Source organism: Stenella coeruleoalba, assembly GCF_951394435.1.
Source record: "Stenella coeruleoalba genome assembly, chromosome: 3".
NCBI classification, from domain to species: Eukaryota; Metazoa; Chordata; class Mammalia; order Artiodactyla; family Delphinidae; genus Stenella; species Stenella coeruleoalba.
In genome coordinates, this window is record NC_137148.1 from 136,830,096 (window position 1) to 136,842,628 (window position 12,533).

The 12,533-nt window shown below is 42.0% G+C and overlaps 1 long non-coding RNA gene across 1 annotated transcript in view; it reads left to right on the forward strand.

Moving 5' to 3' along the window:
• LOC307185111 overlaps positions 1 to 12,099 on the forward strand; it is a 77,714-nt gene extending 65,615 nt beyond the window's left edge. The window contains exon 3 of the long non-coding RNA XR_013827883.1: positions 10,973 to 12,099. This is a non-coding gene — a long non-coding RNA (uncharacterized lncRNA). The remainder of the gene's footprint in view (positions 1 to 10,972) is intronic.
• Positions 12,100 to 12,533: the final 434 nt, after the last annotated feature.

Sequence of the window (12,533 nt, forward strand, 5' to 3'; positions counted from 1 at the left end):
TGTTAGCTTTTATGTTCTTGCATGTTTCTTTCTTCCTTTAGTGAGGGTCTGTGGGTGGTAGACCTTGCAGAGTTTATCTGAAAATGTCATTTATCACAGTGTTAAGTGGTAGTGTAACTGTTTGTTATTTTGCCTCAGGTCTTTGAAGATAATTACTCCATTGTTTTTTCGGTTTCTACTTTTTAAACTGCTGTTAAATTTCAAGTAATTGGTGCATAGTCTGTCTTTCACACTGTACAGTTTTACTATGATATACCAGGCAATATACCCAGGTTTATTTTGATTAATCGTCATTCTCAGTGATGATCTCTTCAGATACTGCTTCTCTACTATTCTTTGCTTGTTCTTCTGTGACTCTGACTCCTATTATGTAGCTGCTGGAACCATTTATTCTAGCCACCATTCCTCTTGATTACATTTTCATATTTGTGTGGCATTCTGGATGGGTACCCAATACTACCTTCCAATTCCAATTTGGTAGTTTACTTTTAGCCTGTGTCCAGCCTAATTTCAATGACAAAATTTTTGTATTTTTCAAGAGTTCTAAATGTTTCCTTAGTTTGGCTCAGTTCCCAGTATTAAAGTTATGACTGTTGTCTGTCTTCCTCACAGCTTCTAAGTGGTTTTTCTGGTGGTTCTGAAAGAAATTTATCCTGTGTACTTAAGCTTGGCTAGGCCTTTTTGTTTTCATCATTTTGGTCTATCTGTCATTGGCATGAATTGGAGCAAAGGGGTTTTCCAGATGGGAACTGCGTGATCTGGAAGCTCCCTTGGGTGGCTCTTATCAGCCACTGCCCAATGTCAGGGCCTGGCCTAACTTGTGATAGTAGGGCATGGGGAGGAAGTCCCATTGCAGAATGCTGGGAACCCACTGAGCCTACTTGGGGAAGTCTTCGAAATGGTTAATACAAATGCTGTCAGAAAGAGCCATTTCAGCTTGGCTAAAGACAGATCTTTCTGTCAAGGGGTCTCCCTGCACCAGTCAGTCTTACCTTCTCACACTGTTAGCACAGAGGTTAAACGGTCAAGAGTCAGCTGGCCAGGGTTCAAACTTGCTTCTGTCTTGAACTACTTGGGTAAAGTTTCTTAACCTCTTTATATTCATTTCTATAGCTATAAAATGGGAATTAAAAAAAAAAACACCTAACACACACGTATATTGCAAAAGGATTTCCACAGTAAGTTTAGTTCAGGTTCATCACTTTGCAGTACAGTTGACTCTTGAACAACACAGGTTTGAACTGCACGGGTCCACTTATACACAGATTTTTTTCACTAAGTACATACTATAGTACTACACGATTGAAGCCATGGATGTGGAACTGCAGGTACAGAGGGCCAACGGTAAAGTCATGTGTGGAATTTCCCCTGCGTGGAGGGTTGGCGCCCCTAAACCCCAAACTGTTCAAGTGTTAACTATATGTGTATGTCAATCATATCTCAATAAAACTGAAAAAAGCAGAACAAAACGCTCCAAATACCATCTAACACGAAGGGTTCTGGGAGGTTAAGTAAGATGTAAGATAATACATTAAAACATGTAGATATGTACCTGGCATATAATTTTAAGCTCTTTGTTTTTATAATTATCATTGACTAGTCTAATGAGAAAGATAGTGTTACCTTTTTAGATACTAAAATGTGCTATTTGGACGTGCTTGAGATATGCTTAATGGAGACAGTCTTCTAATCTTTTACCCCCAAGTTAAATGGGGAGCATACCTCCCTAACACAGATCAGTCTAATGTTTTCCTTTGTCTCTCAAACACCCCTGAAATTTTTAATCAAAAATTTGCATTTTGGCAACAAATTGTCTCATTGTTCTTTATGAATTAGTTTTTTCATCCTGGCTGGATGGTTACAAAGTTGAGGCCAGCAATTTTATCTTCTCTACCTCTTTATCCCTGTACAAGTGGAACGCAGGTAGGGGTTCAGTATGTATTTATCCAGTGGCTCAATTATATGGAGTAAAGCAGCTCAGAAATCTGAAGGTGGTTGATGAACAGGAACACAATTCTCAGGCCATAAGGGCTCTGGGGGCACTTACCCAGGTCTTCATTTCCATTGCCTGGTGCAGGAGGATTGTGGCGAGGGAAACGGTGTTGATGGGTGTCCCAAAGGTAAAGATGTCGATGTCAGAATCCTTGTAGGTCTGCAGAGGAGGAACAAACAGGCACTGGCAGATGTGCCCACGGACTGAAGGCCTTGGCTTTGACAAGTGATTGTAAAACATCAGTGAAGGCAGGTGTCAAGGGAGGGGCAGGCTGGGGAGAAGGCATCCAGCTGCCATCACGTGGAGCTGACCCAAGGGACAGACAAGAGGAGGAGTGAGTTGACAGGACTAAACTCTTGAAAAAGCATTTGCAAAGGAAGCCATGATGAGTATTCCAGAACACTGCAGAAGGAGTCAAGAAAGAATTTACTGAGTACCTCCCAGGCACAATGCCAACTGCTAAAGACACTGCTGTGTCCACTTTCAAGGAGTTTAGAGACCGACTAGGCAGGGCAAATGTGGTACAATTTTAGGGTATAAATGCTATAATGGCAGCACGTACAAGGAACGCTGGGAGCAGAGAAGAGGAATCAGCTGAGACTATAATAAGAGGATTGAAAAGAAAAGAGAGGGGAAAGGCAAAGGCCACAACTGAGGGTGAAAAGTCCAAATCGTCCTAGATGGTAGGTCTGTTGAGCACACAGTAAGGGCAAAAGGTGACGCAGGAAAGGCAAGCAGAGGCCTGACCAGGGAGGGTATTGTAAACCAGGAAATTCAAAGAAAGCACAAAATGCCCACCTCAACACTCATCGTGTTGCTATTTGCAAACGAACACGAGCCAGAGACTAGACACCACTGGCTTCCTGGGAGCAATCACCCCACACCTGAGTTCCCTGTCTAGGATGAATACAGATATCCTATGCTATATAAATTCTCACTCTTTAAACTGGGGAACCAAACTGAGATGGGGCTGGAATCCCTTACTATCTGCATTCTTGTTTTTATTTCATAGAATGTAGTATCTCTTATTATCAGAACTTCATGCCTTGACCTTGGAAGGTCAAATCTAAATATAAACCAAGGGTTGCAAATTCAAATACCTTCAGTGCTCAAGTAAGAAGCGGTAAATGAGTGAAGAAGGCCAGGCATGACACAAAAGGGCATGGTGGGGACTATGGCAAACTGGAGCACATGCCCCCCATCTAAGCAGGGCAGTGAGTCAACTCTGGATTCTCGCCACGAGGGAAAAATGACCCAGTGTAATAATAGCTTTCAGTGTTTCAGAAGCTGGCAGAAATGAAGACGTTTTGGTAAAATATTCTGACTTTTTGAATACCAGGGTAGGGTGGAGTCTGCAGGCCTCCTCTTTGGAGCCCCTGCTCCGAATATTAGGAAACTATTAGCTTGGGATTTCATATAAACAGGACCAGTTCTACCCTGCTATTTGTACGGTTAGAATGGGACCATACAACTTACCAGGTAGGGGATAAAGAAACAGACGAGGCTCTGGTAGAACGCATCCGCCATGGAAATCCAGAAAGTCAGCAGGTTATAGCACTGGCAGGAAATAGCACATCGACAGTAACCACCATCAAAGCAAGCCTCTGTTCTTTGTAAGCAACTTTCTTGTGCATGGCTGGACTAGACAACACGGCACTTACAATGCTTCTTATCTTAGAGGCAATAGAATGGAACGATTAAGAGCATGGGCCTGGGGGTGACAGACCTCAGGTCCAGTTCCAGCACTGTGTGGCCTTAGTGAAAGTCACTAAGCTTCTTTGAGCATTGTTTCCTCTTCCTTAGAAAGTAGAGAAAAACACCACCACCTATTTCCTTGGGTTTCAAGAGGTCTAAATGCAGTTGTGCTTTGGTAGCTAGGAAAGGCTCAGCTACCAAATTATTACCAAATGATAATGAATGGTTATCATTCATTAGCACATTGTTAGTGCTCATACAAACTTGGTAAGTTTAGAGATTCTGAGGTTTCTGAATAGCATCTGAAAGAGAACCCTCAATCACAGCCCAGGGTCACAGGTTCCCACGATCTCAGTGGCTGCAGAGACAACCTTTCTCATTTTGTGCTTCACTCCTCTTGCCTTCCCTGGGAAAAGTGAAACTGTTCACATTGTATGTTTTTGCCACATTAACTTCTCTTAATGTTAGTTACTCAAGGAAGACATTATGCAGCTAGCTCGCCTCTGGGAAGGGGACAGTTAGAAGGGCCCAGGATGTAGGCGTGCCATCGCCACCTCTCCCTTGCTTGAAGTGCTGGGGTTGCTGTGTTGCTCTCCACCTGTCTCTGGTTGAGGATGGGGCTTGGTTCTTCACTGGCTGTCCCCAAAATATCACCAGCTCTCAGGCACCACATCTGGCTTTGCCCTCCTTTTCCCCAGGTGCAAAGGTACCCTTGTGCATATCGACATCCCTTTTCCCAGAGCTCCCCCTTCGAGGCAGTCAGGTCCCCTCTCTGCCTCCTGCATCCAAGCTCCTGACCCGTGTCTGTGCTAGTCGGGCTGCCTGCTGTGTGACTTCTCCAGATCATTTAGGGCATCAGTGTGGCCTCTGTGCCTTGTAAGAGACTGTTCTGTGGTTTTAGTCCAGGGGTTCCCAAACCAAGCCTTGGGCATTCTGTTGAAAGCCTACAGACAAGGACCAGATAAGGGTGATGGGATCTTTCTGTAAGCCCTCTTCCCCTTTAACTAGGGAGTCCCGTATTAACGTGTGATGTAATTAAGAAATAACTGAAAAGAAAAATACCCACTGGTCTGGTCCATCACCTTCAACAGCAAATGAGAAACAGGCCAGAAGCAGGGAGCAGTGTTTCCGGGTCACATGGGAGGTAAGTGGCAGAGTGGTGACCAGAACACAGGACCGCCAGCCCAGCACTCCTCCTCTGATACCTCAAGGGAGGAGCTGGAGGTCACCTCCCCGCCTGCCCGAGCCCCTTACCTCAGAGTTCTGACCACTCTTGTACAGCTCAGGCAACGCCAGGAGTGTTTCCATAGAGACGTCTTTATCGAGGACTCCGAAGACAAGAGGAGGCAAGGAGGTGAAGAAGAGATTGAAGAAGATCAATTGCCAGTAATCGATCATGGTGGAGCCAGAGAAACCACAGAAGAACTGGTACCAGAAGAGCAGGTTGACGTAGCCCTGCAGGCAGAGGGTGCGGCCTTGTGAGTGAGGACCCGCGGGCAGCCGGGTCCCAGATGCTGCTTAGGAGCTCTGACAAGTCCCTACTCAGACTTGGAGCTTCAGTTTCCTTGTTTGTGACAGGCAAGGTTGTATAAGGACTGCAGATAATTTTCATCCCTTAGATTCTACCATTACCACTTCTGCTACTACGACTAACCTTCTTTAGGACCTGAAAGTAATTCCACCGATTTGTTAAGTATACGTTGTCAAGAGCATAGGGTTTTGGAGGCAGAGAGGACTGGTTTTGAATCCCCAGTTGGGTCATGTACTAGCTTGAGTCACACCCCAGTTGGGTGTGAACTCGGTCAAATTGCTTAGCCTTTCTGAACGTCATCTTGCCATCTTTCGGATACGATTAGTAGTACCTAGACCATGACATGTGATACCAAAAGGCAGTAGTTGTGATTAGCAGTATGGTAAGAGGAAGGGATGCTAGAAAGACTTGACCGCGGGCAGGAAGGCTGGCGGGAGGATGACTTCCTGAGGAGGTTGACCTCACAACACTTGCCTCATGGTCACACAGCTCCAAAGGTGAAGAAGAAAACCTTGTGCCTAAGTTGCTTTATGCTTTCGAAAGATCTTTCTACCCAAGACCTCCTCACCTGAGAAGGGCTGGGTCACTATTACTATCTAACATATTGTGATGTGGTTTGGTGACTTGACCAAGGTCACAGAAGCAGCCGGTCCTGGCATTAGAACTAGAACTTCTCAACTCTACGTGGCTGGGGCACAGAGGCATGAAGGATGTTGTAAGGAAGCTTTCAGTGGGTTTGTGTTCAAGCTAGAATTCTCATTCCCTGATTGCTGGGCCAGTGTTATTTTTAAGAGCCTCTCTGTTTAGTACTGTAATACTACTAGTAACATTAACATTCATATTAACACCACGATTGTTATTTGAGCTTCTATTTGTGACAGGTGTGTGACATACTATATTAGTATATACCACAGTAGTAGATGTGCAGTATACATAATTGGTCCCATCAACCTGGCAAGATTAATGTCATTGCTAATAATATCATACTACTATATTTATGTATTATATTAACTATTATAACTTGATCTACAGACAAGGAATCTGAGGCTCTGAGATACTCAGTTACTCCTTGCCTGTGTTCACAGCCAGGAAATGGCACAACCAGCCACTGAGTTTTCAAAGCTTCCTCCTCAACCACCCGCAAGAACTCTTAGTCCCGTTTTTGGATTATATAATAACAATGCTAACCAAGATTCTCCCAGCTGAGGAACTCCATCCTTTGGCTTTTCTGCCAAGGTGACTAATGGGAGGTTTTCTGGCTCTGAAGGAGACCCCGGTGCTCTGAGACACCCTGGATGGACCTTGCATCTCTCTGTCTGAGGGCCGGGCTCCCCTTCATTGCTGCTCTGGGGCTTCAGGTCATCCCGCTCCCACTCCAGTCCTGTGATGCTGTGAGGGCTTTTCTCCTATGAGTTTTGGTGAAGTTCTTTCTCAGAGGAGGAGATTTGGGAAGGAGAGGGCTTGGTCTGTTTCCTGTGCTGTAGGTAGGTTTGAAATATACTATGGGCAGACACTGAGTCCCCAAATCAACATCACCCACTTGTGCACTTGACAGGATTGGTTTAAGAAGAACCAAAGTGCTGAAGTCTCCTTGATACTAGGGTTCAACAACTGCATGAGGCTTTGACTGCTTGTTTTTTTTTTTTTTAAGCCCTTTGAGCACCTTGCTTTTTCCTCCCCAGCTAGTTGGGTAAGACAATAACTCTTATCTCCATGTACGCACAGGCAGCTTGAGTGGCTCAAATAGGGTAAGTGACTACACCAAAGTCCCTCTGCCAGTTGGGCCTGGAACTGTGACTTGAGGTTGTAGAACCTTAGGACGCCAGGACTGGAAGTGACGCCATCTACAGACGAGGCCAAGAATAGCAACGGCAGCAAACACAACAGCAACCGAGACTCCTAAAGCGCATCTTATGTGCCAAACTCTGTTCTGACTCACTCAGTCCATCTACCAGCCTTATGAGGATATCACTACTATCCTCATTTTACAATTGAGAAAACCGAGCCTCAGAGAGGTCAAATCATGGGGCTGGGGCTACAGACTAGTAAGTAACAAAGCTGGAGTCCAGACCTAGATGTTCTGGCTAAACAATATACTACTAAACAACCAATGGATCACTGAAGAAATCAAAGAGGAAATAAAAAAATACCTAGAGACAAAAGACAATGAAAACATGATCATCCAAAACCTATGGGACGCAGCAAAAGCAGTTCTAAGAGGAAAGTCTATAGAAATACAATCTTACCTCAGGAAACAAGAAACATCACAAATAAACACCTAAACTTACACCCAAAACAACTAGAGAATGACAAACAAAACCCAAAGTTAGTAGAAGGAAGGAAATCTTAAACATCAGAGCAGAAACAAATGAAATAGAGATGAAGAAAACAGTAGAAAAAGATCAATGAAACTAAAAGCTGGCTCTTTGAAAGATAAAATTGATAAACCTTTAGTGAGACTCATCAAGAAAAAAAGGGAGAGGGCTCGTATCAATAAAATTAGAAATGGAAAAGGAGAAGTTACAATGGACACCACAGAAATACAAAGGATTGTATGAGATCACTATACACCAATAAAATGGACAACCTGGAAGAAATGGACAAATTCTCAGAAAGGTATAACCTTCCAAGACCCAACCAGGAAGAAATAGAAAATATGAACAGAACAATCACAAGTACTGAAATCGAAACTGTGATTAAAAATTTCCAACAAACCAAAGTCCAGGACCAGATGGCTTCACAATCGAATTCTTTCAAACATTTAGAGAAGAATTAACACCTATCCTTCTGAAACTATTTCAAAACATTGCAAGGAAGGAACACTCCCAAACTCATTCTGTGAGGCCACCATCACCCTGATACCAAAACCAGACAAAGTTACCACACATGAAAAAAATTACAGGCCAATATCATTGATGAACATAGATGCAAAAATCCTCAACAAAACACTAGCAAACCAAATCCAACGATACACTAAAAGGATTGTGCACCCTTATCAAGTGGGGTTTATCCCAGGGATGCAAGGATTTTTCAATATCCACAAATCATTGTGATATACTACATCGAAAAATTGAAGAATAAAAACCATATGATTATCTCAATAGATGCAGAAAAAGCTTTTGACAAAATTCAACACCCACTTATGATAAAAACTCTCCAGAAAGTGGGCATAGAGGGCACCTACCTCAACCTAATAAAGGCCATATATGACAAACCCACAGCAAACAACATTCTCATTGGTGAAAAGCTGAAAGCATTTCCTCTAAGGTCAGCAACAAGACAAGGATGTCCAGTCTTGCCACTTTTATTCAACATAGTCTTGGAAGTCCTAGCCATGGCAATCAGAGAAGGAAAAGAAATAATAGGAATCCAAATTGGAAAAGAAATGTAAAACTGTCACTGTTTGCAGATGACATGATACTATATATAGACAATCCTAAAGATGCTACCAGAAAACTACTAGAGCTCATCAGTGATAAAGTTGCAGGTTACAAAATTAACGCACAGAAATCACTTGTATTTCTGTACACTAACAACAAGAGATCAGAAAGAAATTAAGGAAACAATCCCACTTACCATCGCATCAAAAAGAATAAAATACCTAGGAATAAACCTACCTAAGGAGGAAAGAGACCTGTACTCTGAAAACTATAAGATGCTGATGAAAGTAATTAAAGATGATACCAACAGATGGAGAGATATACCATGTTCTTGGATTGGAAGAATCAATATTGTCAAATGACTGTACTACCCAAGGCAATCTACAGATTCAATGCAATCCCTATCAAATTACCAATGGCATTTTTCACAGAACTAGACCACAAAATTTTATAATTTGTATTGAAACACAGAAGACCCCATATAGCCAAAGCTATTTGAAAAAGAAAGAGCTGGAGGAATCAGGCTCTCTGACTTCAGACTATGCTACAAAGCTACAGTTGCCAAAATACTATGGTACTGGCACAAAAATAGAAATATAGATCAAACGAATAGGCTAGAAAGCCCAGAAATAAACCCACACACCTATGGTCAGTTAATCTATGACAAAAGAGGCAAGAGCATACAGTGGAGAAAAGACAGTCTCTTCAATAAGTGGTGCTGGGAAAACTGGACAGCTACATGTAAAAAAATGAAACTAGAACATTCTTTAACGCCATACACAAAAATAAACTCAAAATGGTCTAAAGACTTAATATAAGACATGACAGCATAAAACTCCTAGAAGAGAACATAGGCAAAACATTCTCTGACATATATCATACCAATGTTTTCTTAGGTCAGTCTCCCAAGGCAATAGAAATAAAAGCAAAAATAAACAAATGGGACCTAAAGGAAACCATAAACAAAATGAAAAGGCAACTTACATACTGGGAGGAAATATTTACAAACAAAGCGACCTACAGGAGATTAATCTCCAAAATATACAAATAGCTCACGCAGCTCAATATAAAACAAACCAACCAACCAGTCAAAAAATTGGCAGATCTAAATAGACATTTCTCCAAAGAAGACATATGGATGGCCAAAAAGCACATGAAAATATGCTCAACATCACTAACTGTAAGAGGAATGCAAATCAAAACTACAATGAGGTATCACCTCACACTGGTCAGAATGGCCATCATCAAAATACCTACAAACAACAAATGCTGGAGAGGGTGTGGATAAAACGGAACCCTCTTGCACTGTTGGTGGGAATGTAAATTGATATAGCCACTATGGAGGTTTCTTAAAAAACTAAAAACAGCTACCATGTGATCCAGCAATCCCACTCCTGGGCATATATCTGGAGAAAACCATAATTTGAAAGGATATACGTACCCCGGTGTTCACTGCAGCACTATTTACAATAGCCAAGACATGGAAGCAACCCAAATGTTCACTGACAGAAGAATGGATGAAGAAGATGTGGTACATGTATACAATGGAATATTACTCAGCCATAAGAAAGAATGATATAATGCCATTTGTAGCAACGTGGACCTAGAGATTGTCATACTGAGTGAGAAAAGTCAGAGAAAGACAAAGATCATATGATATCACTTATGTGGAACTAAAAAATGATATAAATGAACTTACAAAATAGAAACAGACTCACGGACTTTGTAAACAAACTTATGGTTACCAAAGGGGAAAGGTTGGGGGAGGGATAAATTAGGAGTTTGGGATTAACATATACACACTATATAAAATAGGTAATATAAAATATATAATCAACAAGAACCTACTGTATGGCACAGGGAACTCTACTCAATAATCAGTAATAACATTATTACTGTTATTATTACTAATAGCATATATGGGAAAAGAATCTGAAAAGGAATGGGTATATGTATGTGTATATGTATAACTGAATCACTTTGCTATACCCCTGAAACTAACGCAACACTATAAATCAAGTCTACTCTTATATAAAACAAAAATTAAATTTAAAAAGGAATAATCCAATTAAAAAATTGAAACTGTATTAATCCTTAAAAAAAAAAAAGAATACAAGGTTCCTGACCTCCAAGACAATATTTATGAGCAGGCCCTTTGCAGAAGAAGTTTGCAGAGCCCCGATTTAGACCGTAAGCCTCATGAGAGTGGGGACCACGTGTGTCTAGATCTCTGCTCTATACCCAGTGCCTGATAATGTTCCCGACACAGCATATGTTCAATAATTATTTGAACAAACTAAGTACATCTTGGTGGTTCTATTGTCCTCACATGCATCCTGGAGTTTTAACGTGAAAATGTGTTTCCTTCCACAGGTCGTGTTAGGACCTTGTGCGTTTCCACTTGCTCTGCCTGGCTGGAATCTCTGCACCCCGGGGAGACCGTATTGAACCCCGTGATGGCATCGCTGAGACTGGGCGCCTGTTTTTCCTCCCAAGAAGCCACAGTGCCGTAATTAACTCACTGTTCACATTTCAGAGCAGGCAGCATTTTAATCCCCTCGGAAATTGGTTTCGGACATGGAAGTTATAGTTCTCCACCCTCTAATTGCAAAGGGGAGATAATAGGGCATCAGTATCGCCATTTCGATCCCGGTATCGAGCTGGAAATAAATATCATTTAAGCTCTGAAAGCATGGCTGGCTGGAAACGTTTCCTTTTCTATTTCACAGATTTAATGCAGAGAAGAGGCTGTGCTTATTCAAAAAAACGATTCTCTTGGAGGCAAGGAAAAAACATTAAACGGGGGCATTTTGAATTCTAACTACACAGTCTTTCTGGTCAAATAGAGACTTGTTTGCATGGGTTTGCTGAAATAATGGTACCATCCAGTGTATGGAATTTACATTATTTTTTGTCATGCTGCTTATTTACATATACATTGAACTTTGCACAGAAATGCCTATTCCCGAGTCCAGGTAACTGTGACTTTCCTGAAAGCAGGCCTGGGAGAATGGAGTGAGAGGAAAAAATATATGCCATTTTGTAGCTGCTACTTGGCTACTGTGTTTCACTTCCATCACTCTGGTCTTAATCCTCCCTTTTTCCTTATGCAAAAAGGAATTGGATTCTATTTGGAGTCTCTTGGGGATTATTCAAAGGTCCTCAAGCTAGATAATGAAAAGCGCAGGCCCTGTTCTCTCCCTTAATACAGCAGTGCTCTGACTTCTTCCTATGCCCATTGTTAATCGAGGGCTTTGCAAACAAGAGCCTCTGACAGTTTTAATACCTCAGTTGGTGTGTGCCTGCTTTGGGCCCTTATCAACAAGACAAAAACACACATATCTTTCAGAGAAACAATCATACCTTCAAATGATTGTATAGTGCTCCGTGCCATCCAGAGCTCTGATGCTAAAACCTCTCGATAATACTTCTAGGGACAGAGAGAGTCCTATTCTCCCCACATTATGGACGAGGAAACCAAGGCTCAGAGAGTTGAAGTAACTCTTTCAAGTTTACAAAGCATACTAGAGTCAGGCAAGACTAAAACCCAGATGATCACCCTGCTCTAAACATTTTTGCTAATGTATATTTTATTTAGAAGTCCTTGTTGGGAATGCTGGCGATGTTGAAGTGATACACAGGGTCTTGGGTGGCAACCTTCCCCTTCACTCTCCTGAGGGTGAGGGTTCTGCTCTTGCCTATCCGGGTGACTCTATCTGGGGAGGAAACCTAAGCTCCAAGTTAGGCGAGTTGTTCTTCAAATCCTTCTTCCTTGCAGTCAGAAAAGAAATCTCATTTATGGAGGCCCTCTAAGAGTTACGACAGCAGCAACAATGATAAAAAGAAGAATGGCTAACTTTATAGGGTGATCACTAAGCGCTAATCACTTTCCACACAAGCTGTCAGTTCATCCCTGTGGCAAGTGTGCAAGAAA